A 24595-nucleotide genomic window follows, 5' to 3' on the forward strand; every position below is an offset into this window, starting at 1 on the left:
GGTTGTCCCACGGGGGGCTCACAGTCTTCATCCCCATTTTACAGATGAGGGAACCGAGGCCCAGAGAAGTGAAGTGGGAAGCAGCGTGGCTCAGTGGAAAGAGCCCGGGCTTTGGAGTCAGGGGTCGTGGGTTCAAATCCCGGCTCTGCCTCTTGTCAGCTGGGTGACGTTGGGCAAGTCACTTCTCTGGGCCTCAGTTCCCTCATCTGTAAAATGGGGGTGAAGACCGTGAGCCCCTCGTGGGACAACCTGATTACCTTGTACCTACCGCAGCGCTTAGAACAGTGCTTTGCACATAGTAAGCGCTTAACAAATACCAACATTATTATTATTGCCCAAAGTCACACAGCTGACAATTGGCAGAGCTGGGATTCGAACCCATGGCCCTTGACTCCAAAGCCCGGGCTCTTTCCACTGAACCATGCTGCTTCTCTATGTGCAAAGCACTGTTCTAAGCACTGGGGGGATACAAGGTGATCAGGTTGTCCCACGGGGGGCTCGCAGTCTTCAGCCCCATTTTACAGATGAGGTCACTGAGGCTCAGAGAAGTGACTTGCCCAAGGTCACACAGCAGACAGGTGGCGGAGCCGGGATTCGAACCCATGACCTCTGACTCCAAAGCCCGGGCTCTTCCCACCGAGCCACGCCGCTTCTCTATGTGCCGGGCACTGCGCTAAGCGCTGGCACGGACAGCATGGCCTAGTGGGTAGGGCCCGGGCCTGGGAATCAGAAGGATATGGATTCTAATCCTGACAACCTTGGGGAAGTCATTTATAATAACAATCAATCAGTCAATTGTATTTATTGAGCGCTTACTGTGTGCAGAGCACTGTACTAAGCGCTTGGGAAGTACAAGTTGGCAACATATAAAGACGGTCCCTACCCAACAGTGGGCTCACAGTCTAAAAGAAGGAGAAAGGCATTTATTAAGCGCTTATTATGTGCAAAGCACTGTTCTAAGCGCTGGGGAGGCTACAAGGCGATCAGTTTGTCCCGCGGAGGGCTCACAGTCCTAATCCCCATTTTACAGATGAGGGAACTGAGGCCCAGAGAAGTTGTGACGTGCCCAAAGTCACCCAGCTGACGGCTTGGCAGAGCGGAGATTTGAACCCATGACCTCTGACTCCAAAGCCCGGGCTCTTTCCACCGAGCCACGCTGCTTCTCTAACTTCACTTCTCTGGGCCTCAGTGACCTCGCCTGGAAAATGGGGATGGAGACTGTGAGCCCCACGGGGGACAGGGACTGTGTCCAACCCGATTCGCTCGTATCCACCCCAGCGCTTAGTACAGTGCTTGGCACATAATAAGCGCTTAACAAGTACAAAATGAGAAGCAGCGTGGCTCAGTGGAAAGAGCCCGGGCTTGGTAGTCAGAGGTTGTGGGTTCTAATCCCGCCTCCGCCACTTGTCGGCTGTGGGACTTCGGGCAAGTCACTTCACTTCTCTGGGCCTCAGTTCCCTCATCTGGAAAATGGGGATGAAGACCGTGAGCCCCATGTGGGACAACCTGATCACCTTTTATCTCCCCCAGCGCTTAGAACAGTGCTTGGCACATAGTAAGCGCTTAAAATGCCATCATTATTAAGTACCACTATTATTGCAAGCAAATTGGGTTGGACACGGTCCCTGTCCCCCGTGGGGCTCACAGTCTCCATCCCCATTTTCCAGATGAGGGAACTGAGGCCCAGAGAAGTGAAGGGACTTGCCCAAGGTCACGCAGCAGATGAGTGGCAGAGTCAGGATTAATCAATCGTATTTATTGAGCGCTTACTGTGTGCGGAGCACTGTACTGAGCGCTTGGGAAGTACAAGTCGGCAACATATAGAGACAGTCCCTACCCAACAGTGGGCTCACAGTCTAGAAGGGGGAGGCAGAGAACAAAATCAAACATATTAACAAAATAAATAGAATAGATATGTACAAGTAAAATAAATAAATAGGGACTGTTGGGTAGGGACTGTCTCTATATGTTGCCAATTTGTACTTCCCAAGCGCTTAGTACAGTGCTCTGCACATAGTAAGCGCTCAATAAATACGATTGATTGATGATGATGATAGAGTAATATTAGAACCCATGACCGGATTTCCGGGTCAATGCTCTATCCATTAGGCCATGCTGCTGCTTCATTCAATCGTATTTATTGAGCGCTTACTTTGTGCAGACCACTGTACTAAGCGCTTAATGATGGTATTCGTTAAGTGCTTACTACGTGCCAAGCACCGGTGGGGGATACAAGGTGATCAGGTTGTCCCCCGTGGGGCTCCCAGGCTTCATCCCCATTTTCCAGATGAGGGAACTGAGGCCCAGAGAAGTGAAGTGACTTGCCCAAAGTCACCCAGCAGACATTCATTCATTCAATCGTGTTTATTGAGCGCTTACTGTGTGCGGAGCACTGTACTGAGCGCTTGGGAAGTCCAAGTTGGCAACATATAGAGACGGTCCCGACCCAACAGCGGGCTCACAGTCTAGAAGGGGGAGAGACAAGTGGCGGAGCCAGGATTAGAACTCACATCCTCTGACTCTCAAGCCCGGGCTCTCGCCACTGAGCCACGCTGGGCAGGGCCAGGGACCATGTCCAATCCAATTTGCCTGTATCCACCCCAGCACTTAGTACAGTGCCCAATCAATCAATCAATCAATCGTATTGAGCGCTTACTGTGTGCAGAGCACTGTACTAAGCACTTGGGAAGTACAAGTGGGCGACACATAGAGACAGTCCCTACCCAGCAGCGGGCTCACAGTCTAGAAGGGGGAGACAGAGAACAAAACCAAACATATTAACAAAATAAAATAAAAAGAATCAATAGAATAGATATGTACAAGTTAGAGTAAAAAATATGTACAAGCATATACAGTACAAACATATATACAATATATTAGGAGACAGAACAAAGCAAAACATATTAACAAAATAAAATAAATAGAATAGAGTAAAAAATATGTACAAACATATATACAATATAGTAGGAGACAGAGAACAAAACAAAACATTAACAAAATAAAATAAATAGAATAGATATGTACAAGTAAAATAAATAAATAATAGAGTAAAAAATATGTACAAACATATATACAGTACAAACATATATACAACATACTACGGGCAAGGGCCCTTGGTTTTTATAGTAAGCGCTTAACAAATGCCATAATTATTACTCTTATTATTAAGGACCTGGATTCTAATCCCGGCTCCTCCACTTCATTCATTCATGCCATCGTATTTATTGAGCGCTGACTGCGTGCAGAGCACTGGACTAAGCGCTTGGGAAGTACAAGTCGGCAACCTATAGAGACGGTCCCTACCCAACGGCGGCTCAATCAATCGTATTGAGCGCTTACTGAGTGCAGAGCACTGTACTAAGCGCTTGGGAAGTCCAAGTTGGCAACCTATAGAGACGGTCCCTACCCAATAGCGGGCTCACAGTCTAGAAGGGGGAGACGGACAACCAAACAAAGTCTGCTGTGACCTTGGGCGAGCCACTTCACTTCTCTGGGCCTCAGTTCCCTCATCTGTAGAATGGGGGTGGAGACCGTGAGCCCCGCGAGGGACGGGGGACTGTGTCCTAGCCGATCTGCTGATATCCACTGCAGCGCTCAGTACAGCGCACAGTGAGCGCTTAACATCAATCAATCATTTGTATTTATTGAGCACTTACTGTGTGCAGAGCACTGGACTAAGCGCTTGGGAAGTCCAAGTTGGCAACATCTAGAGACAGTCCCTACCCAGCAGTGGGCTCACAGTCTAGAAGGGGGAAACTGAGAACAAAACTGAACATATTAACAAAATAAAATAAATAGAATAGATGTGTACAAGTAAAATAAATAGAGTAATAAATATGTACAAACATATATACTTATATATTTATAACATAACATGTCACTGTTATTATCTTTATAGACCCCCGACCACCTCCCTCTGGGGCTGCTGCCCATGTAGAGCAAGATGGGGGTTAAAAGTGGGGGTCAAAGGGCACGGGAGTGGGGTCAAAGGGCACGGGGGGCGAGTCCTTATGTCACTGCCCCCCACCCCGGCCTGCTGTGACTTCCCCCTCCTGGGAGCGCCATTCATTCATTCAATCGTATTTATTGAGCGCCTACTGTGTGCAGAGCACTGGACTAAGCGCTTGGGAAGTCCAAGTTGGCAACATATAGAGACGGTCCCGACCCAACAGTGGGCTCACGGTCTAAAAGGGGGAGACAGAGAACAAAACCAAACATACTGACAAAATAAAATAAATAGAATAGATATGTACAAGTAAAATAAATAGAGTAATAAATACGTACAAACATATATACTTATAACATATCACTGTTATTATCTTTATGGACCCCCGACCACCTCCCTCTGGGGCCGCTGCCCACCTAGAGCAAGATGGGGGTTAAAAGTGGGGGTCAAAGGGCACGGGAGTGGGGTCAAAGGGCACGGGGGGCGAGTCCTTATGTCACTGCCCCCCACCCCGGCCTGCTGTGACTTTCCCCCTCCTGGGAGCACCATTCATTCATCCAATCGTATTTCTTGAGCGCCTACTGTGTGCAGAGCACTGTACTAAGCGCTTGGGAAGTCCAAGTTGGCAACATATAGAGACAGTCCCTACCCAGCAGTGGGCTCACAGTCTAGAAGGGGGAGACAGACAACAAAACCGAACATATTAACAAAATAAAATAAATAGAATAGGTAGGTACAAGTAAAATAAATAGAGTAATAAATATGTACAAACATATATACTTATAACATATCACTGTTATTATCTTTATGGACCCCCGACCACCTCCCTCTGGGGCCGCTGCCCACCTAGAGCAAGATGGGGGTTAAAAGTGGGGGTCAAAGGGCACGGGAGTGGGGTCAAAGGGCACGGGGGGCGAGTCCTTATGTCACTGCCCCCCACCCCGGCCTGCTGTGACTTTCCCCCTCCTGGGAGCACCATTCATTCATTCAATCGTATTTATTGAGCGCCTACTGTGTGCAGAGCACTGGACTAAGCGCTTGGAAAGTCCAAGTTGGCAACATATAATAATAATAATAATAATAGCGTTTGTTAAGCGCTTACTATGTGCAAAGCACTGTTCTAAGCGCTGGGGAGGTTACAAGGTAATCAGGTTGTCCCCCGTGGGGCTCACAGTCTTCATCCCCATTTGACAGATGAGGTAACTGAGGCCCAGAGAAGTGAAGTGACTTGCCCAGAGTCACCCAGCTGACAATTGGCAGAGCCGGGATTCGAACCCATGACCTCTGACTCCAAAGCCCGGGCTCTTTCCCACTGAGCCACGCTGCTTCTCATATAGAGACGGTCCCTACCCAACAGTGGGCTTACAGTCTAGAAGTGGCCCATCCCTCCTCACCTCGCCAACTTGGCGGGGCCGCCAAGCACTCACCGGCCAAGCAGCGTGACTCGGTGGAAAGACCCCGGGCTTGGGAGTCAGAGGTCACGGGTTCTAATCCCGGCCCCGCCGCTTTGTCGGCTGTGTGACTTCGGGCAAGTCGCTTCGCTTCTCTGGGCCTCAGTTCCCTCATCTGTAAAATGAGGACTGAGACTGGGAGCCCCACGTGGGACAACCTGATGACCTTGTAATAATAATAATAATAACAATAACGGCATTTATTAAGCGCTTACTATGTGCAAAGCACTGGGGAGGTTACAAGGTGATCAGATTGTCCCACTCGGGGGCTCACAGTCTTCATCCCCGTTTTCCAGATGAGGGAACTGAGGCCTAGAGAAGTGAAGTGACTTGCCCAAAGTCACACAGCTGCTATTGGCAGAGTCGGGATTTGAACCCACAACCTCTGACTCCAAAGCCCGGGCTCTTGCCACTGAGCCATGCTGCTTCTCACTGCTTGTATCCCTCCCGGCGCTTAGAACGGTACTTGGCACATAGTAAGCGCTTAACAAATGCCATCATTATTATCAGTGCTGTGCACAGAATGCACTTGATTAATTTGATTGGTGGTATTTACTGAGCGCTCACCTTGTGCGTAGCCCTGGGTTCGGGACCGTTGGCACATTCTGAAGAGTTTCCAGTCCAGCGACGCTGTCCTGAGCCCTGGGGACCCTACAAGATACTCATCATTTATTGAACACTTTGGTCAGAGCACTGTACTAGGCGCTCGGGAGGACAGTATTCATTCATTCATGCAATCGTATTTATTGAGCACTTACTGTGTGCAGAGCACTGTACTAAGCGCCTGGGAAGTACAAGTTGGCGACATATATAACAGTATAAGAGTTGGTAGATGCAATCCCTGCCCTCAAGAAGCTGCCAGTCTACTGTGTGCCGAGTACCGCGGCCCAGTGGAAAAGAGCCCGGGCTTTGGAGTCAGAGGTCATGGGTTCGAATCCCGGCTCCACCACATGTCTGCTGTGTGACCTTGGGCGAGTCCCTTAATAATAATGATAATAATAATGATGGCATTTGTTAAGCGCTTACTATGTGCAGAGCATTGTTCTAAGCACTGGGGGAGGATACAAGGTGATCAAGTTGTCCCACGTGGGGCTCACAGTCTTCATCCCCATTTTCCAGGTGAGGTCACTGAGGCCCAGAGAAGTGAAGTGACTTGCCCAAAGTCACACAGCTGACAGGTGGCGGAGCCAGGATTCAAACCCGTGACCTCTGACTCCAAAGCCTGGGCTCTTTCCACTGAGCCACGCTGCTTCTCCACTTAACTTCTCTGAGCCTCAGTCGCCTCATCTGTAAAATGGGGATTAAGACTGTGAGCCCCACGTGGGACAACTTGATCACCTTGTATCCACCCCCAGCGCTTAGAACAGTGCGCTGCACATAGTAAGGGCTTAACAAACGCCATTATTATTATTATTACTGTACTGAGCACTTAGGAGAGTAAAATAGGGTTAGTAGACACCGTCCCGGCGCTCGACGAGTTTCCAGTCTACTGTGTGCGCAGCGTTGTGCTGAGTGCTTGGGAGAGTCAAATAGGATTAATCGACAAGATCCCTGCCCCTCAAGAAGCTTCCAGTCTAATATGTGCTGAGCACTTGAGAGAGGACACCAGAGGGGTGAGTAGAGGGTGGACGGTGGCGAAAACCCTCCCGTGGTCCTGTCTCTGGCTCTCGGGCTTCTGCGAGCACCGGCCCCGATGCCAAGCCGTCGGCAGCGGGGCTCAGCGGGAAAAGCCCGGGCTTTGGAGTCAGAGGTCCTGGGTTCAAATCCCGGCTCCACCACTTCTCAGCCGTGTGACGTCGGGCAAGTCACTTCTCTGGGCCTCAGTGACCTCATCTGTAAAATGGGGATGAAGACCGTGAACCCCCCATGGGACAACCGGATCACCTTGTTAACCTCCCCAGCACTTAGAACAGTGCTTTGCGCATAGTAAGCGTTTAATAAATGCTACCATTATTATTATTATCACAGCCATCTGACGCCACCCGCTGTTCTCCCTCCACCCTCAGACCCAACTGCGGCTCTCCAGTGCTCCCTCAGACCCAACGGCACTTCTCCAGTGCTCCATCGGGCCAAACGGCAGGTCCCCGGTGCTCCCTCAGACCCCATGTTGGCCTGCAGTGCTCCCTCAGACCCAAAAGCAGCTCCCCAGTGCTCCCTCAGACCCAAAAGCAGCTCCCCAGTGCTCCCTCAGACCCAAAAGCAGCTCCCCAGTGCTCCCTCAGACCCAAAAGCAGCTCCCCAGTGCTCCCTGAGACCCAAAAGTAGCTCCCCAGTGCTCCCTCAGACCCAAAAGTAGCTCCCCAGTGCTCCCTCAGACCCAAAAGTAGCTCCCCAGTGCTCCCTCAAACCCAAAAGCAGCTCCCCAGTGCTCCCTCAGACCCAACGGTAGCTCCCCAGTGCTCTTTCAGACCCAATGGCGGCCTTCATCGCTCCCTCAGACCCTACAGTAGCTCCCCAGTCCTTCCTCGAACCCAGAAGCAGCGTGGCTCAGTGGAAAGAGCCCGGGCTTTGGAGTCAGAGGTCACGGGTTCAAATCTTGGCTCCGCCAATTGTCAGCCGTGTGACTCTGGGCAAGTCACTTCTCTGGGCCTCAGTCACCTCATCTGTAAAATGGGGATGAAGACTGTGAGACCCCCGTGGGACAACCTGATCACCTTGTAACCTCCATCAGCGCTTAGAACAGTGCTTTGCACATATTAAGTGCTTAATAAATGCCATCATTAATTAACGGTAGCTCTCCAGTGCTCCCTCAGACCCAAAAGTAGCTCCCCAGTGCTCCCTTAGACCCAACGGTAACTTTCCTGTGCTCCCTCAGACCCAACAGCACTTCTCCAGTGCTCCATCATTCATTCATTCATTCAATCGTATTTATTGAGCGCTTACTGTGTGCAGAGCACTGGACTAAGCGCTTGGGAAGTACAAGTTGGTGACATATAATAATAATAATAATGGCATTTATTAAGCGCTTACTATGTGCAAAGCACTGTTCTAAGCGCTGGAGAGGTTACAAGGTGATCAGGTTGTCCCACGTGGGGCTCACAATCTTAATCCCCATTTTACAGATGAGGGAACTGAGACTCAGAGAAGTTAAATGACTTGCCCAAGGTCACACAGACAGGTGATGGAGTCGGAATTCGAACCCATGACCTCTGAGTCCAAAGCCCGGGCTCTTTCCACTGAGCCACGCTGCTTCTCTAAGACGGTCCCTCCCCAACAACGGGCTCCCGGTCTAGAAGGGGGAGACAGACAACTAAACAAAGCACGTGGACAGGTGTCAAGTCGTCAGAACAAATTTAATTCTAAATTTAATTCTAAATTTAGCTTTAATTCTAAAGCTAAATGCACATCATTAACAAAATGAATAGAATAGTAATAATAATAATAATAATTGTGGCATTTATTAAGCGCTTACTATGTGCAAAGCGCTGTTCTGAGCGCTGGGGAGGTTACAAGGTGATCAGATTGTCCCACGGGGGGCTCACAGTCTTCGTCCCCATTTTACAGATGAGGTAACTGAGGCACAGAGAAATTAATAATAATAATAATAATAACAATGACTGCATTTATTAAGCGCTTACTATGTGCAAAGCACTGTTCTAAGCGCTTGGGAGGATACAAGGTGATCAGGTTGTCCCATGTGGGGCTCACAGTCTTAACCCCCATTTTACAGATGAGGGAACTGAGGCCCAGAGAAGTGAAGCGACTTGCCCAAAGTCACACAGCTGACAGTTGGCAGAGCAGGGATTTGAACCCATGACCTCCGACTCCAAAGCCCGGGCTCTTTCCACTGAGCCACGCTGGACAAGTAAAATGGAGTAATAAATCCGTGCAAACCTATAGACAGGTGCTGTGGGGAGGGAAAGGAGGTAGGGCGGGGGGTGGGGAGGAGGAGAGGAGAAAGGGGGCTCAATCTGGGAAGGCCTCCTGGAGGAGGTGGGCTCTCAGGAGGGCTTTGAAGGGGGGAAGAGAGATAGTTGGGCGGATATGTGGAAGGAGGGAATTCCGGGCCAGGGAAAGGACGTGGGCCGGGGGTCGATGGCGGGATGGGCGAGAACGAGGCCTAACGGTGAGGAGGTGAGGGGCGGCAGAGGAGCAGCGTGGCTCAGTGGAAAGAGCCCGGGCTTTGGAGTCAGAGGTCATGGGTTCGAATCCCGACTCCACCCCATGTCTGCTGTGTGATCTTGGGCAACTCACTTCACTTCTCTGGGCCTCAGTTCCCTCATCTGTAAAATGGGGATGAAGACTGCGAGCCCCCCGTGGGACAACCTGATCACCCTGTATCCTCCCCAGCGCTTAGAACAGCGCTTGGCACAGAGTAAGCGCTTAATAAATGCCAGTTATTATTATCAATCGTATTTATTGAGCGCTTACTGTGTGCAGAGCAGTGTACTAAGCGCTTGGGAAGAAGGACAGAAGGGAGGGGAGGTAGAAGGGGGCCAGGGGATGGATGGACAGCCTTGAAGCCCAGGGGGAGGAGGTTTGGCTTTTTTTGCTTTGTTTCAGGCCAAATGGCAGGTCCCCAGTGCTCCCTCAGACCCAACAGTAGTTCCCCAGTGCTCCTTCAGACCCAATGGCAGCCTTCAGTGCTCCTTCGGGCCCAACAGTAGGTCTCCTGTCCTCCCTCGGACCCAACAGTAGCTCCCCAGTGCTCCCTCAGACCCAACAGTAGCTCGCCTGTGCTCCCCGGGACCCAATCCTCCCTAGTACTCAAGGGTAATAATGATGATAGCATTGATTAAGCGCTTACTATGTGCACAGCACTGTTCTAAGCGCTGGGGAGGTTACAAAGCGATCAGGCTGTCCCACGGGGGGCTCACAGTCTTCATCCCCATTTTACAGACGAGGGAACTGAGGCACAGGGAAGTGAAGCGACTTGCCTAAAGTCACACAGCTGACAATTGGCGGAGCCGGGATTTGAACCCATGACCTCTGACTCCAAAGCCCGCGCTCTTTCCACTGAGCCACGCTGCTTCTCAGGGTAGCTCTCCAGTGCTCCTTCAGACCCAATGGTGGCCTTCAGTGCTCCCTCAGACCCAAAAGTAGCTCTCCAGTGCTCCCTCAGACCCAATGGTAGCTCTCCAGTGCTCCCTTGGACCCAGCAGTAGCTCCCCAGTGCTCCCTAGGACCTAACAGTAATAATAATAACAATGATGGCATTTATTAAGCACTTACTATGTGCAAAGCACTGTTCTGATCGCTGGGGAGGTTACAAGGTGATCAGGTGGTCCCACGGGGGGCTCACAGTCTTCATCCCCATTTTACAGATGAGGTAACTGAGGCACGGAGAAGTTAAGTGACTTGCCCAAAGTCACACAGCTGACAATTGATAGGACCCAACAGTAGCTCTCCTGTGCTCCCTTGGATCCAACAGTAGCTTTCCAGTGCTCTCTCAGACCCAATGGCAGCTCTCTAGTGCTCCCTCAGACCCAACAGTAGCTCTCCAGTGCTCCCTCAGACCCAACAGTAGCTCCCCAGTGCTCCCTAGGACCTAACAGTAATAATAATAATAAAAACAATGGCATTTATTAAGCACTTACTATGTGCAAAGCACTGTTCGAATCGCTGAGGAGGTTACAAGGCGATCAGGTTGTCCCACGGGGGGCTCACAGCCTTACTCCCCATTTTACAGATGAGGGAACTGAGGCCCAGAGAAATTAAGTGACTTGCCCAAAGTCACACAGCTGACAATTGGTAGGACCCAACAGTAGCTCTCCAGTGCTCCCTTGGACCCAACGGCAGCTCTCCAGTGCTCCCTCAGACCCAAGAGTAGCTCTCCAGTGCTCCCTCAGACCCAATGGCAGCTCTCCAGTGCTCCCTCAGACCCAACAGTAGCTCTCCAGTGCTCCCTTGGATGCAATGGCAGCTCTCCAGTGCTCTCTCGGACCCAACAGTAGCTCCCCAGTGCTCCCTAGGACCTAACAGTAATAATAATAATAATGGCATTTATTAAGCACTTACTATGTGCAACGGACTGTTCTAATCGCTGGGGAGGTTACAAGGTGATCAGGTGGTCCCATGGGGGGCTCACTGTCTTCATCCCCGTTTTACAGATGAGGTAACTACTGAGGCACAGAGAAGTTAAGTGACTTAACCAAAGTCACACAGCTGACAATTGGTAGGACCCAACAGTAGCTCTCCTGTGCTCCCTCGGACCCAACAGTAGCTTTCCAGTGCTCTCTCAGACCCAATAGCAGCTCTCCAGTGCTCCCTCAGACCCAACAGTAGCTCTCCAGTGCTCCCTCGGACCCAATGGCAGCTCTCCAGTGCTCTCTCGGACCCAACAGTAGCTCCCCAGTGCTCCCTAGGACCTAACAGTAATAATAATAATAATAATAATGGCAGTTATTAAGTGCTGACTATGTGCAAAGCACTGTTCTAATCAATGGGGAGGTTACAAGGTGATCAGGTTGTCCCACGGGGGGCTCACAGTCTTCATCCCCATTTTACAGATGAGGGAACTGAGGCACAGATAAGTTAAGTGACTTGCCCAAAGTCACACAGTCGACAATTGGTAGGACCCAACAGTAGCTTTCCAGTGCTCTCTCAGACCCAACAGTAGCTCTTCAGTGCTCCCTCGGACCCAATAGAAGCTCTCCAGTGCTCTCTCGGACCCAACAGTAGCTCCCCAGTGCTCCCTAGGACCTAACAGTAATAATAATAATAATAATAATGGCATTTATTAAGCACTTACTATGTGCAAAGCACTGTTCTAATTGCTGGGGAGGTTACAAGGTGATCAGGTGGTCCCACGGGGGGCTCACAGTCTTCATCCCCATTTTACAGATGAGGGAACTGAGGCACAGATAAGTTAAGTGACTTGCCCAAAGTCACACAGTCGACAATTGGTAGGACCCAACAGTAGCTTTCCAGTGCTCTCTCAGACCCAACAGTAGCTCTTCAGTGCTCCCTCGGACCCAATAGAAGCTCTCCAGTGCTCTCTCGGACCCAACAGTAGCTCCCCAGTGCTCCCTAGGACCTAACAGTAATAATAATAATAATAATGGCATTTATTAAGCACTTACTATGTGCAAAGCACTGTTCTAATTGCTGGGGAGGTTACAAGGTGATCAGGTGGTCCCACGGGGGGCTCACAGTCTTCATCCCCGTTTTACAGATGAGGTAACTGAGGCACAGAGAAGTTAAGTGACTTGCCCAAAGTCACACAGCTGACAATTGGTAGGACCCAACAGTAGCTCTCCTGTGCTCCCTTGGACCCAACAGTAGCTTTCCAGTGCTCTCTCAGACCCAATGGCAGCTCTCTGGTGCTCCCTCAGACCCAACAGTATCTCTCCAGTGCTCCCTCAGACCCAACGTTAGCTCTCCAGTGCTCCCTCAGACCTAAGAGTAGCTCTTCAGTGCTCCCTCAGACCCAACGTTAGCTCTCCAGTGCTCCCTCAGACCTAAGAGTAGCTCTCCAGTGCTTCCTCAGACCCAATGGCAGCTCTCCAGTGCTCCCTCAGACCCAACAGTAGCTCTCCAGTGCTCCCTCAGACCCAACAGTAGCTCTTCAGTGCTCCCTCAGACCCAACGTTAGCTCTCCAGTGCTCCCTCAGACCTAAGAGTAGCTCTCCAGTGCTTCCTCAGACCCAATGGCAGCTCTCCAGTGCTCCCTCAGACCCAACAGTAGCTCTCCAGTGCTCCCTCAGACCCAACAGTAGCTCTCCAGTGCTCCCTCAGACTCAACAGTAGTTCTCCAGTGCTCCCTCAGACCCAATGCTCCCTTGGACCCAAGGGTAGCTCTCCAGTGCTCCCTCATTCATTCATTCATTCATTCAATCATCTTTATTGAACGCTTACTGTGTGCAGAGCACTGTACTAAGCGCTTGGGAAGTACAAGTTGGCAACCTCTAGAGACGGTCCCCACCCACCAACGGGCTCACAGTTTAGAAGGGGGAGACGGGCGACGAAACAAAACATGTGGACAGGTGTCAAGTCGTCAGAACAAATAGAATTAAAGCTTAATGCACATTCTCCGTCTCCTTTTTGGGCTCCTCCTCTGCCTCCCACCCCCTCACTGTGGGGGTCTCTCAAGGCTCAGTTCTGGACCCCCTTCTAGTCTCCATCCTACCCCGACTCCCTCGGAAAACTCCTTCGCTCCCACGGCTTCAACTCCCACCTCTATGCGGATGATTCCCAAATCTCCCTCTCCAGTCTCGCATCTAATAATAATAATAATAATAATAATGACATTGATTAAGCGCTTACTATGAGCAAAGCACTGTACTAATCGCTGGGGAGGTTACAGGGTGATCAGGTTGTCCCATGGAGGGGCTCACAGTCTTAATCTATTTATTTTATTTTGTTAGTATGTTTGGTTTTGTTCTCCGTCTCCCCCTTCTAGACTGTGAGCCCACTGTTGGGTAGGGACCGTCTCTAGATGTTGCCAACTTGTACTTCCCAAGCGCTCAGTACAGTGCTCTGCACACAGTAAGCGCTCAATAAATACGATTGATTGATTGATTGATTGATTAATCCCCATTTTACAGATGCGGTGACTGAGGCCCAGAGAAGCGAAGTGACTTGCCCAAAGTCACACGGCTGACAATTGGCGGGGCCGGGATTTGAACCCACGACCTCCGACTCCAAAGGCCGAGCTCTTTCCACTGCGCCACCTCCAGCCTTCAAGACGTCTCTCCTTGGGTGTCTTCCCATCTCCTCCTCATCATCAATCGAGAAGCAGTGTGGCTCAATGGAAAGAGCCCGGGCTTGGGAGTCAGAGGTCATGGGTTCAAATCCCGGCTCCGCCACTTGTCAGCTGTGTGACTGTGGGCAAGTCACTTGACTTCTCTGGGCCTCAGTTCCCTCATCTGTAAAATGGGGATTAAGACTGTGAGCCCCCTGTGGGACAACCTGATCACCTTGTAACCTCCCCAGCGCTTAGAACAGTGCTTTGCACATAGTAAGCGCTTAATAAATGCCATTATTATTATTATTATTATTATTATTATCAATCGTATTTATTGAGCAATCTCCTCAAACTGAACCCGTCCAAACCAGAGCCCCTCATCTTCCCGCCCAAACCCCGGCCTCCCCGTGGTTTTCCCATCACTGTAGGCGGCACCATTCGTTCATTCATTCGATCATATTTATTGAGCGCTTACTGTGTGCAGAGCACTGGACTAAGCGCTTGGGAAGTACAAATCGGCAACGCACAGAGACGCAGCGCGGCTCAGTGGGGAAAGCCCGGGCTTTGGAGTCAGAGGTCAGGGGTTCGAATCCCGGCTCCGCCAATTGTCAGCTGTGTGACTTTGGGCAAGTCGCTTCATCATCATCATCATCAATTGTACAGCGTGGCTCAGTGGAAAGAGCACGGGCTTTGGAGTCAGAGGTCAGGGGTTCGAATCCCGGCTCCGCCAAATGTCTGTTGTGTGACCTTGGGCAAGTCACTTAACTTCTCTGAGCCTCAGTTACCTCATCTGTAAAATGGGGATTGACTGTGAGCCCCACGTGGGACAACTTAATCACCTTGTATCCTCCCCAGCGCTTAGAACAGTGCTTTGCACATAGTAAGCGCTTAACAAATGCCATTATTATTATTATTATTATTATTATTACTGTGTGCAGAGCACTGTACTAAGCGCTTGGGAAGTCCAAGTTGGCAACATATAAAGACAGTCCCTACCCAACAGTGGGCTCACAGTCTAAAAGGGGGAGACAGAGGACAAAACCAAACATGCTAACAAAATAAAATAAATAGAATAGATATCATCATCATCAATCGTATTTATTGAGCGCTTACTATGTGCAGAGCACTGTACTAAGCGCTTGGGAAATACAAATTGGCAACACATAGAGGCAGTCCCTACCCAACAGTGGGCTCACAGTATAAAAGGGATATGTACAAGTAAAATGAATAAATAAATAAATAAATAAATAAATTAAGTAACAAATATGTACAAACATATATACATATATACAGGTAGACATATATACAGGTAGACATGGATGTGGGGAGGGACTTCACTTCTCTGGGCCTCAGTTCCCTCATCTGGAAAATGGGGGTTAAAACTGTGAGCCCCCCGTGGGACCACCTGATGGCCTTGTAACCTCCCCAGCGCTTAGAACAGTGCTTTGCACATAGTAAGCGCTTGATCATCATTACCAAGCGCTTAGTACAGTGCTCTGCACATAGTAAGCGCTCAATAAATACGATTGATGATCCCGACCCAACAACGGGCTCACAGTCTAGAAGGGGGAGACAGGCGACAAAACAAAACATGGAGACAGGTGTCAAAATCATCAGAACAAATAAAATTATAGCTAGACGTACGTTGTTAACAAAATAAATAGAATAGTAAATATGTGCAAGTAAAATAGAGTAATAAATTTGTACAAATAAAAGTGATGTGAGGAGGGGAAGGAAGTAGGGCCGGGGGAAGATGGCCTGTTTTCCCTTCTAGACCGTAAGCTCCTTGTGGGCAGCCAACGTGTCTACCCAATTCCGTTACAGCATACTCTCCCAAGCTCTCAGTACAGTGCTCTGCACACAGTAGTCGCTCAATAAATACCATCGACGGCTTGCTTGTTTGATCCAGGACTCGTCACTCTCATTAGAGAAGCAGCGTGGCTCAGTGGAAAGAACGCGGGCTTTGGAGTCAGAGGCCATGGGTTCAAATCCCGGCTCCGCCAATTGTCAGCTGTGTGACTTTGGGCAAGTCGCTTCACTTCTCTGGGCCTCAGTTACCTCATCTGTAAAATGGGGATTAGGATTGTGAGCCCCACGTGGGACAACCTGATCACCTTGTATCCTCCGAGCGCTTAGAACAGTGCTTTGCACATAGTAAGCACTTAACAAATACCATCATTATGAGCCCCCTTTTTCCTCTCCTCCTCTCCATCCCCCCCCGCCCTACCACCTTCCCTTCCCCACAGCACCTGTATATATGTTTGCACAGATTTATTACTCTATTTATTTTACTTGTACATATTTACTATTCTATTTATTTTGTTAACGACGTGCATCTAGCTTTAATTCTATTTGTTCTGACGACTTGACACCTGTCCACATGTTTTGTGTTGTTGTCTGTCTCCCCCTTCTAGACTGTGAGCCCGTTGTTGGGTAGGGACCGTCTCTAGATGTTGCCGACTTGTACTTCCCAAGCGCTTAGTACAGTGCTCTGCACACAGTAAGCGCTCAATAAATACGATAGAATGAATGAATGAATGAATGAATGAGTTCGACCCCCATATTCCATCTGACACCGAATCCTGCGGGTTGGACCGTCACGACATGGCGAAAATCGGCCCTTTCCTCTCCATCCCAACTCCCACGACGTTATTCCATCATCACCAATCGTATTTATTGAGCGCTTACTGTGCGCAGAGCACTGTGCTAAGCGCTTGGGAAGTCCAAGTTGGCAACATATAGAGACGGTCCCTACCCAACAGTGGGCTCACCGCATTCCAATCACTGGGGAAGCAGTGGAAAGGGCCCGGGCTTTGGAGTCAGAGGTCAGGGGTTCAAATCCCGGCTCCGCCAACTGTCAGCTGGGTGACTTTGGGCAAGTCACTTCACTTCTCTGGGCCTCAGTGACCTCATCTGGAAAATGGGGATGAAGACTGTGAGCCCCATGTGGGACAACCTGATCACCTTGTGACCTCCCCAGCGCTTAGAACGGTGCTTTGCACATAGTAAGCGCTTAATAAATGCCATTATTATTATTATTATTATTAGCAAGCACTTAGTAAATGCCATTATTATTATTATTATTATTATTATTATTATTATTATTATTATTATTATTATTATTCTCTCCCGCCTGGATGACTGTATCGGCCTCCTGTCTGACCTCCCGGCCTCCCGTCGCTCCCCACTCCGGTCCACGCTTCACTCTGCTGCCCATAGTGCCCATACAGTGCTCTGCACATAGTAAGCGCTCAATAAATACGATTGATGTTGATGATGATGCCCATATCATTTTTCTGCAAAAACGTTCAGTCCATGTCTCCCGCTCCTCCAGCCCCTCCAGGGGTTGCCCGTCCCCCTCCGCATCAGACAGAAACCCATCACGGTGGGCTTTCAAGCCATCCATGGGGTCTCCCCTTCCTCCCTCCTCTGGCCTCCGTCCTCCTCCGGCCCGTCCGGCACACCCCGCCAACCCTCTCCCTGCCCCGCCATCTCGTCTCTCTCGCCCCCGACCCCTGGCCCACATCATCATCATCAATCGTATTTATTGAGCGCTTACTGTGTGCAGAGCACTGGACTAAGCGCTTGGGAAGTCCAAGTTGGCAACATCTAGAGACGGTCCCTACCCAACAGCGGGCTCACAGTCTAAAAGGGGGAGACAGAGAACAAAACCAAACATACTAACAAAATAAAATAAATAGAATAGATATGTACAAGTAAAATAAATAAATAAATAGAGTAATAAATATGTACAAACATATATACATATATACAGGTGCTGTGGGGAAGGGAAGGAGGTAAGATGGGGGGGTGGAGAGGGGGTCTGCCTCTGCCTCCCTCCTCACATCCCGCAGATGATCACTCTCCCAATCAATCGATCGGATTCGCTGATCACTTACCGTGAACAGAGCACTGCTCACTGTACAATACCGCTGGGTGACCTTGGACAAGTCACTTCACTTCTCTGGGCCTCAGTTCCCTCGCCTATAAAATGGGGATTGAGACCGTGAGCCCCACGTGGGACGGGGACTGTGTCCAAGCCGATTATCTTAATACGGTGCCCAGCATAATCATTCATTCAACCGCATTTATTGAGCGCTTACTGTGCGCAGAGCACTGTACTAAGCGCTTGGGAAGTCCAAGTTGGCAACATATAGAGACGGTCCCTACCCAACAGTGGGCTCACAGTCTAGCAGCATATAGTAGAAATAACATGGCATAGTGGAAAGAGCCCGGCCTTGGGAGTCAGAGGTCGTGGGTTCTAATCCCGGCTCCACCACTTGTCAGCTGTGTGACCTTGGGCAAGTCACTTTGCAGAGAAGCAGCGTGGCTCAGTGGAAAACAGCCCGGGCTTTGGAGTCAGAGGTCATGGGTTCAAATCCCAGCTCCGCCAATTGTCAGCTGTGTGACTTTGGGCAAGTCACTTCACTTCTCTGGGCCTCAGTTACCTCATTTGGAAAACGGGGATGAAGACTGTGAACCCCATGTGGGACAACCTGATCACCTTGTAACCTTCCCAGCGCTTAGAACAGTGCTTTGCACATAGTAAGCGCTTAATAAATGCCATTGTTATTATTATTATTTGCTTCTCTGTGCTTCAGTTCCCTCATCTGGAAAATGGGGATGAAGATTGTGAGCCCCTCATGGGACAACCTGATCACCTTGTATCCCCCCTCCAACGCTTAGAACAGTGCTTGGCACATAGTAAGTGCTCAACAAATCCCATCATCATCATCATCATCACGTGGGCAAGTCACTTTGCTTCTCTGTGCCTCGGTTCCCTCATCTGTAAAATGGGGATTAAGCCCATGAGCCCAATGTGGGACAGGGCCCTTGTCCAACCACTTTGCTTGTATCCACCCCAATGCTTAGTACAGTGTCTGGCACAGAGTAAGTGCTTAACAAATACCATAACTATAATAATGATTAATTATTAGTATGCCCTTAACGAGTACCATAAATAATAATAATAATAATAATAATGACATTTGTTGAGCACTTACTAGGTGCAAAGCACTGTTCTAAGTTATGGGGAGGATACAAGGTGATCAGGTTGTCCCACGTGGGACTCACAGTCTTCATCCCCATTTGACAGATGAGGGAACTGAGGCCCAGAGAAGTGAAGTGACTCACCCAAAGTCACACAGCAGACAAGTGGCAGAGGCGGAATTAGAACCCATGACCTCGGACTCCCGAGCCCGGCCTCTTTCCATTGAGCCACGCTGCCTCTCTACAATACGGTAGAGTCGATAAAGGCACAGACCTTGCTTTGAAGGAGTTTACTAAAATCACACCTCCTCCAGGAAGACTTCTGTGACTAGACACAGCGCTTAGTACAGTGCTCTGCCCACAGTAAGCGCTCAATAAATACGATTGATTGATAGACACTCATCTCTCTAACCGTTTTCACCCTCCTTTCGGCATCACCTGTAGACTGGGAGTCAGTTTCCCCTAAACGCTGGTGATTTTAGTTCTGCCAATTGTCAGCTGTGTGACTTTGGGCAAGTCACTTTACTTCTCTGTGCCTCAGTTACCTCATCTGTAAAATGGGGATTAAGACTGTGAGCCCCCCCCATGGGACAATCTGATCACCTTGTAACCTCTCCAGTGCTTAGAACAGTGCTTTGCACATAGTAAGTGCTTATAAATGCCATTATTATTATTATTATTATTATTATTATTATTATTATTATTATTTTCACCGTGTTTTCCACCCCCACAGAACTTGTGTTTTTCCCCTGTTACTTCCCCCAGTTCTAATGTATTTTAGCGTCTGTCTCCCCTCCTTGATTATAAGCTCCCTGAGGACTGGGATGGTGTCTACCCGCTCTGTTGTCCTCTCCTAAGCGCTCAGTACAGTGCTCTGCACACAGTAGACTGTCGGCTTCTTGAGGGCAGGGATCCTGTCTACTCACTCTATTGTCCTCTCCCAAGCGCTCAGTACGGTGCTCTGCATACAGAAGACTGTGGACTCCTTGAGAGCAGGGATCTTATTTCTTTCTAAATAATGGTATCTGTTAATAATAATAATAATAATAATAACGGTAATGGTAATGATAATGGACATGGTAATAATAATAATAACAATAATGGTAATGATAATGGCAATGGTAATAATAATAATAATAATAATGATGGCATTTATTAAGCGCTTACTATGTGCAAAGCGCTGTTCAGGTTACAAGGTGATCAGGTTGTCCCACGGGGGGCTCACAGTCTTAATCCCCATTTTACAGATGAGGTCACTGAGGCCCAGAGAAGTTAAGTGACTTGCCCAAAGCCACACAGCTGACAGTTGGCGGAGCCGGGATTTGAACCCATGACCTCTGACTCCAAAGCCCGTGCTCTTTCCCACTGAGCCATGCTGCTTCTCAATGATAATGATAATGTTAATGGACGGGGCTTACTACGTGCCAAGCACTGCTCTAAGCTCTGAGAAGGATGCAAGGTGATCAGGTTGTCCCACGTGGGGCTCACAGTCTTCATCCCCATTTTACAGATGAAGGAACTGAGGCCCAGAGAAGTGAAGTGACTTGCCCAAAGTCACACAGCTGACAAGTGGCAGAGCCGGGATTAGAACCCACGACCTCTGACTCCCAACCCCGTGTTAAGCGCTTACTATGTGCCAGACACTGTACTAAGCACTGGGATGGATAGAAGCCGATCAGGTTGGACACAGTTCAACATGGGGCTCGCGGTCTTCATCCCCATTTTCCAGATGAGGGAACTGAGGCCTGGAGGAAGGAAGTGACTTGCCCAAGGTCACACAGCAGACAAACAGCAGAGTTTAGAACCCAGGTCCTTCTGACTCCCAGCCTCAGGCTCTAGCCACTAGGCCACGCAGCTTTTCAAGCTCTCAGTACAGTGCTCTGCACATAGTGGGTGCTCAATTTATTCATTCATTCAATCATTCATTCAGTCGTCTTTATTGAGCGCTTACTGTGTGCAGAGCACTGTACTAGGCGCTTGGGAAGTATAAGTTGGCAACATATAGAGACGGTCCCTATCCAACAATGGGCTCCCATTCACTCATTCATTCATTCAATCGTATTTACTGAGCGCTTACTGTGTGCGGAGCACTGGACTAAGCGCTTGGGAAGTCCAAGTTGGCCACATATAGAGACGGTCCCTACCCAACAGCGGGCTCACAGTCTAGAAGGGGGAGACAGACAACAAAATAATAATAATAATAATGGCATTTATTAAGCGCTTACTATGTGCAAAGCACTGTTCTAAGCGCCGGGGAGGTTACAAGGTGATCAGGTTGTCCCACGGGGGGCTCACAGTCTTCACCCCCATTTTCCAGATGAGGGAACTGAGGCCCAGAGAAGTGAAGTGACTTGCCCAAAGTCACACAGCTGACAAAACAAAACATGTGGACAGATGTCCACATCCTTCCCAGACTGAGCCCCTCTTCCCAGACTGTGCCCCTCTTCCCAGACTGATCCCCTTCCTTTCTCTCCCCCTCGTCCCCCTCTCCATCCCCCCCATCTTACCTCCTTCCCTTCCCCACAGCACCTGTATATATGTATATATGTTTGTACATATTTATTACTCTATTTATTTTACTTGTACATATCTATTCTATTTCTTTTATTTTGTTAGTATGTTTGGTTTTGTCCTCTGTCTCCCCCTTTGAGACTGTGAGCCCACTGTTGGGTAGGGACCGTCTCTAGATGTTGCCAATTTGTACTTCCCAAGCGCTTAGTACAGTGCTCTGCAGAGAGTAAGCGCTCAATAAATACGATTGATGATGATGATGCTGATCTGTCCAGTCATCAGAAGAAATAGAAATAAAGCTAGATGCACATCATTAACAAAATAAATAGAATAGTAAATATTCTACAAGTAAAATAAATAGAGTAATAAATCGGTACAAATATATGCAAGTGCTGTGGGGCGGGGAAGGATAAATACGATTGAATGAATGAATGTCTACTAAGTCTGTTGTCCTCTCCCAAGGGCTCAGTACAGCGCTCTGCACCCAATAGACCATCAGCTCCTTGAGGACAAGGACCACGACTCCCACCTCTGTTGGACACTCCCAAGTGGAAAGAGCCCGGGCTTTGGAGTCAGAGGTCATGGGTTCAAATCCCGGCTCCGCCAACCGTCAGTGGTGTGACTTAATGCCATTATTTATCGTTATTCTCTGGGCCTCAGTTCCCCCATCTGGAAAATGGAGTCTTGACTACCCCTTTGACTCTCCCAAAGGCTTAGTACAGGGCTGTGCACTTCCTAAGCGCTCAGGAACCCACTGCTGGGTAGGGGCTGTCTCTATATGTTGCCAACTTGTACTTCCCAAGCGCTTAGTCCAGTGCTCTGCACACAGTAAGCGCTCAATAAATACGATTGATTGATTGATTGATTGATTGACCTAACTTCTCTGGAGGAGGCTTTCCCAGACTGAGCCCCTTCCTTCCTCTCCCCCTCGTCCCCCTCTCCATCCCCCCCATCTTACCTCCTTCCCTTCCCCACAGCACCTGTATATATGTATATATGTTTGTACGTATTTATTACTCTATTTATTTATTTTATTTGTACCTATCTATTCTATTTATTTTATTTTGTTAGTATGTTTGGTTTTGTTCTCTGTCTCCCCCTTTTAGACTGTGAGCCCACTGTTGGGTAGGGACTGTCTCTCTATGTTGCCAATTTGTACTTCCCAAGCGCTTAGTACAGTGCTCTGCACGTAGTAAGCGCTCAATAAATACGATTGATGATGATTCTCTGGGCCTCAGTTCCTTCATCTGGAAAATGGGGATGGAAAACAGTGAGCCCCCCGTGGGACAACCTGTAACCTCCTCAGTGCTTAGAACAGTGCTTTGCACATAGTAAGCGCTTAACAAATGCCATCATCATTATTATTATTATTATTACAGCGCTCAGCACCCAGTAAACTGGAATCTCCTTGAGGGCTGGGACGTGTCCACCAACCCTATTGTCCTCTTCCGAGCGCTCAGCACAGCGCCGTGCATCCAGTAGCTCCTCGAGGGCAGGGGTCTCCTCATGCCCTCTCCCCTAAACTCAGCCCGACGCCCCGGCCATCATCATCATCATCATCATCATCATCAATCGCATTTATTGAGCGCTTACTGTGTGCAGAGCACTGTACTGAGCACTTGGGAAGTCCAAGTTGGCAACATCTAGAGCCGGTCCCTACCCAACAGTGGGCTCACAGTCTACGCTTAGAACAGTGCTTTGCACATAGTAAGCGCTTAATAAATGCCATTATTATTATTATTATTATTACAAGGGGGAGACAGAGAACAATACCAAAGGTGCTCAATAAATCATCATCATCATCAATCGTATTTATTGAGCGCTTACTATGTGCAGAGCACTGTACTAAGCGCTTGGGAAGTACAAACTGGCAACATATAGAGACAGTCCCTACCCAACAGTGGGCTCACTGTCTAAAAGTCTAATAAATACCACCGACGGATGGGCCGATCGCAACTCCGGGCGGAGGCGACGCTCCCTGCCTTCCTGCTCCTCTTTTTCCGTTCTGTTTTGTTTTTAATTACAGGAAAAGAGACTCCGAGCCCCTGATTTATCATCTGAGGAAGTAATTGTGTCTCCGGGCCCCGGCCTGCCGGAATAATTACCCCGCGTCCTCCCTGTCAGATCCCAGGCCGGGGAGATAACGTGCCAACCGAGGAGTCCGTCTAATGTAGATTAATGCGCCTCGCTTTTCCCCGCATGTACGTACACAGGTAGGCATAATTAAGATTAATTTCCCCCTCCCTCCGACGGCCTTCGCCGCGTGTCCCTCGCAGACGAACGAGGCTGTAATCGCCGCTAATTGGGGGGTGTTTGCCAGGACGGAGAAGACCTCGTCTTCTTTTCCCGGGCGCCCCCTCCTCCCCGCACATTCCCACCTGTCCCCCCGCCTTCCCAACTGTTCCCGCGAAGGGAAGATTTACTAGATGGCGTCAGGCCTGGGAGTCGATTATCCCCTCCTGGCCCCCGTTCCTTCTCTCCCTCCTCCGTCTGTCCACCCGGATCGATACCCGGATCTCTCCCTCCAAAGCCCGGAGAGGAGCGGAAAGGCCTAGCGGACGACGGGCGTTTATTAGGCGCCACGTTGGCGCGGTGGGAAACGACATAATCGGGGCGGATATTCGACGCCCGGCCCCGGGCCTTCGCCGGTCGATGGTCTTTATTATTAGCGGTGCTGTTTGTTGAGCGCTTACTAGGTGCCAGGCTCCGTACTGGGCGCTGGGGTGGAGACGAGCAAATAACAATAATAATAATAATAATGGCATTTATTAAGTACTTACTATGTGCACAGCGCTGTTCTAAGCGCTGGAGGGGTTACAGGGTGATCAGGTTGTCATCATCACCATCATCAATCGTATTTATTGAGCGCTTACTATGTGCAGAGCACTGGACTAAGCGCTTGGGAGGTACAAATTGGCAACATATAGAGACAGTCCCTACCCAACAGTGGGCTCACAGTCTAAAAGGGGGAGACAGAGAACAAAACCAAACATACTAACGAAACAAAATAAATAGAATAGATATGTACAAGTAAAATAAATAAATAAATAGAGTAGTAAATCTGTACAAACG

This window comes from Tachyglossus aculeatus, chromosome 1 (assembly GCF_015852505.1).
Source record: "Tachyglossus aculeatus isolate mTacAcu1 chromosome 1, mTacAcu1.pri, whole genome shotgun sequence".
Taxonomy (NCBI): Eukaryota; Metazoa; Chordata; class Mammalia; order Monotremata; family Tachyglossidae; genus Tachyglossus; species Tachyglossus aculeatus.